The sequence below is a fragment of the Arachis ipaensis genome, chromosome B9, assembly GCF_059453495.1.
Source record: "Arachis ipaensis isolate K30076 ecotype BB chromosome B9, ASM5945349v1, whole genome shotgun sequence".
NCBI lineage: Eukaryota > Viridiplantae > Streptophyta > Magnoliopsida > Fabales > Fabaceae > Arachis > Arachis ipaensis.
In genome coordinates this window covers 77,593,736-77,598,176 of record NC_142444.1, presented here as the reverse complement: position 1 = coordinate 77,598,176, position 4,441 = coordinate 77,593,736, and the positions used below count along the sequence as shown (strand labels likewise).

The 4,441-nt window shown below is 35.7% G+C and overlaps 1 non-coding gene across 1 annotated transcript; it reads right to left on the bottom strand.

The window, feature by feature from the left end:
* Positions 1-2,448: 2,448 nt before the first annotated feature.
* On the bottom strand, positions 2,449-2,556 carry LOC148545097 (small nucleolar RNA R71). Its single transcript, XR_015900857.1, has one exon. It is a non-coding gene; the product is annotated as a small nucleolar RNA R71 (small nucleolar RNA).
* Positions 2,557-4,441: the final 1,885 nt, after the last annotated feature.

Genomic DNA, 4,441 nt, shown 5'->3' with positions numbered 1-4,441 from the left:
CACAATTTCGTGCACCAAGTTTTTGGCGCCGTTGCCGGGGATTGTTTGAGTTTGGACAACTGACGGTTCATCTTGTTGCTCAGATTAGGTAATTTTCCTTTTGTTTTGTTTTCAAAAATTTTTCAAAAATCTTTCAAAAATTTTTCTTTTGTTTTCGAAAAAAAAAAATTTTAAAATATAAATGTTTTCAAAAATATATTTTCCTTCAGAATTTTTAAGAATGAATTCTAGTGTTTCATGAAGCATGTTGAAGTCTGGCTGGCTGTAAAGCCATGTCTCAATCCTTATACCCAAGAGAAGAACTTCTTTATCTTTCTTAGCCAATTGGCTGTTGAATGTAAGGAATGTCAGGCGTGTCATGTCTGAGTTACATACTAAAGCTTGGCTGGCTATTGAGCCATGCCTGACCCTTTGATTGGAGCTTTAGAGCATAAGATTCCTGGAATTCATATTGAAAATTTTGGAATCCTTATTTTTCTTTTCCAAAATAGTTTTTCGAAAATATAAAACAAAAATCCAAAAAAAATTAGAAAATCATAAAAATCAAAAATATTTTTCTGTTTCTTGTTTGAGTCATGAGTCATGTCATAAGTTTGGTGTCAATTGCATGTGCATCTTGCATTGTTTTCGAAAATTCATGCATTCATAGTGTTCTTCATGATCTTCAAGTTGTTCTTGGTAAGTCTTCTTGTTTGATCTTGATGAGTTTTTGTTTTGTGTTGTTTAGTGTTTTTCATATGCATTCTTGAATTCTTAGTGTCTAAGCATTAAAGAATTCTAAGTTTGGTGTCTTGCATGTTTTCTTTGCATTAAAAATTTTTCAAAATTGTGTCTATGATGTTCATCTTGGCATTCATAGTGTTCTTGGTGTTCATCTTGACATTCATAGCATTCTTGCATGCATCACATGTTTTGATCTAAAAATTTCATGCATTGCACCTTTTTAGTGTTTTTCTCTCTTGCATCATAAAAATTCAAAAATCAAAAAAATTTCTTTCCCTTTTTCTCTCATCAAATTCGAAAATTTGGGTTGACTTTTTCAAAAATTTTTAAAATCAAGTTGTTTCTTATGAGTCAAATCAAATTTTCAATTTGAAAATCTTATCTTCTTCAAAATCTTTTTCAAAAATCAAATCTTTTTCAAAATTCTTAGTTATTTTCGAAAATTCCAAAAATATTTTTCAAAAATCTTTTTCTTATTTTTATACCAAATTTTCGAAAATAACATAATCAATTAATGTTTTGATTCAAAAATTTGAAGTTTGTTACTTGCTTGTTAAGAAAGATTCAAACTTTAAGTTCTAGAATCATATCTTGTGATTTCTTATGAATCAAGTCATTAATTGAGATTTTAAAAATCAAATCTTTTTCAAAACTAATTTCAATCATATCTTTTCAAAAATATCTTCTTATCTTTTTCAAAAATATCTTTTCAAAATATCTTTTCTAACTTCCTAACTTCTTATCTTTTCAAATTTGTTTCAACTAACTAACTAACTTTTTGTTTGTTTCTTAACTTTTTCAAAACTACCTAACTAACTCTCTCTCTCTAATTTTCGAAAATATCTTCCCTCTTTTTCAAAAATTTCTTTTTTATTAACTAATTATTTTTATTTTTTATTTAAAAAAAAAATTCGAAAAAAAATACGAACCTTTTTCAAAAACTATTTTCAAAAATCACTAACTCTTTTTCAAAAATTGTTTTCGAAAATTCACTTCCCCCTCTCATCTTCTTCTATTTGTTTATTGATATACTAACATCTTTCCTTCAACTCTCCAAAAATCCGAACCCCCTCTCTCTCTGAGTTCAGACTTTCTTCCCTTCTTTTCTTCTACTAACACAAGGATCCCTATACTGTGGTATAAAGGATCCATATTATTATTACTATTTTTCTGTGCCCTCATCTTTGTCATATGAGCAGGAGCAAGGATAAGAACATTCTTGTGGAAGCAGATCCAGAACCTGAAAGGACTCTGAAGAGAAAATTAAGAGAAGCTAAAATACAACAATCCAGAGATAACCTTTCAGAAATTTTCGAACAGGAAAAGGAGATGGCAGCCGAAAATAATAATAATGTAAGGAAGATGCTTGGTGACTTTACTGCACCTAATTCCAATTTACATGGAAAAAGCATCTCCATTCCTGCCATTGGAGCAAACAATTTTGAGCTGAAACCTCAATTAGTTTCTCTGATGCAGCAGAACTGCAAGTTTCATGGACTTCCATCTGAAGATCCTTTTCAGTTCTTAACTGAATTCTTGCAGATATGTGATACTGTTAAGACTAATGGAGTAGATCCTGAAGTCTACAGACTCATGCTTTTCCCTTTTGCTGTAAGAGACAGAGCTAGATTATGGTTGGATTCTCAACCTAAAGACAGCCTGAACTCTTGGGATAAGCTGGTCACGGCTTTCTTAGCCAAGTACTTTCCTCCTCAAAAGCTGAGCAAGCTTAGAGCTGATGTTCAAACCTTCAGACAGAAAGAAGGTGAATCCCTCTATGAAGCTTGGGAAAGATACAAACAGTTGATCAAAAAGTGTCCTTCTGACACGCTTTCAGAATGGACCATCCTGGATATATTCTATGATGGTTTATCTGAGCTATCAATGATGTCACTGGACACTTCTGCAGGTGGATCCATTCACCTAAAGAAAACGCCTGCAGAAGCTCAAGAACTCATTGACATGGTTGCTAATAACCAGTTCATGTACACTTCTGAAAGGAATCCTGTGAGCAATGGGACGCCTATGAAGAAGGGAGTTCTTGAAGTTGATACTCTGAATGCCATATTGGCTCAGAATAAAATATTGACTCAGCAAGTCAATATGATCTCTCAGAGTCTGCATGGAATGCAAGCTGCATCCAACAGTACTCAAGAGGCTTCTTATGAAGAAGAAGCTTATGATCCTGAGAACCCTGCAATAGCAGAGGTAAATTATTTAAGTGAACCTTATGGAAACACCTATAACTCATCATGGAGAAATCATCCAAATTTCTCATGGAAGGATCAAAAGCCTCAACAAGGCTTTAATAATGGTGGAAGAATCGGGTTTAGCAATAGCAAACCTTTTCCATCATCCACTTAGCAACAGACAGAGAACTCTGAACAAAATACTTCTAATTTAGCAAACTTAGTCTCTAATCTATCTAAGGCCACTATAAGTTTCATGAATGAAACAAGATCTTCCATTAGAAATCTGGAAGCACAAGTGGGCCAGCTGAGCAAAAGGATCACTGAAATCCCTCCTAGTACTCTCCCAAGCAATACAGAAGAGAACCCAAAAGGAGAGTGCAAGGCCATTGACATAAGCGCCATGGCCGAACCTGTGAGGAGAGGAGAGGACGTGAATCCCAAGGAGGAAGACCTCCTGGGACGTCCAGTGGTCAATAAGGAGCTTCCCTCTGAGGAACCAAAGGACTTTAGGGCTCATCTAGAGACCATAGAGATTCCATTGAACCTCCTTATGCCCTTCATGAGCTCTGATGAGTATTCCTCTTCTGAAGAGAATGATGATGTTACTGAAGAGCAAACTGCCAAGTTTCTTGGTGTAATCATGAAGCTGAATGCCAAACTATTTGGCACTGATGCTTGGGAAGTTGAACCTCCCTTGTTCATCAATGAACTAAGTGATCTGGATCAACTGACATTGCTTCAGAAGAGACAGGATCCTGGAAAGTTCATAATACCCTGTACCATAGGCACCATGATCTTTAAGGCTCTGTGTGACCTTGGTTCAGGAATAAACCTCATGCCCCTCTCTGTAATAGAGAAACTGGGAATCTATGGGGTGCAAGCTGCTAAAATCTCATTAGAGATGGCAGACAGCTCTAGAAAACAGGCTTATGGACAAGTAGAGGACATGTTAGTAAAGATTGAAGGCCTTTACATCCCTGCTGATTTCATAGTCCTGGATACTGGAAAGGAAGAGGATGAATCCATCATCCTAGGAAGACCTTTCCTGGCCACAGCAAGAGCTGTGATTGATGTTGACAGAGGTGAAATATTCCTTCAATGGAATGAGAACTCCCTTGTTTTTAAAACTCAAGGATATCCCTCTGCAACCATGGGGAGGAAGCAGAAAAAGCTTCTTTCCAAGCAGAGTCAACTAGAGCCCCCACAGTCAAACTCTAAGTTTGGTGTTGGGAGGCCACAACCAAACTCTAAGTTTGGTATTGAACTCCCATATCCAAACTCTAAGTTTGGTGTTGGAGAGTCTCAACAAAGCTCTGCACATCTGTGAGGCTCCATGAGAGCCCACTGTCAAGCTATTGACATTAAAGAAGCGCTTGTTGGGAGGCAACCCAATGTTTATCTAATTCTTATTTTTATTGTTTTTCATGTTTTCTTATGTTCATGATCATGTGGAGTCACAAAATAAACAAAAAATTCAAAAACGGAATCAAAAACAGCAGAAGAAAAATCACACCCTGGAGGAGCAT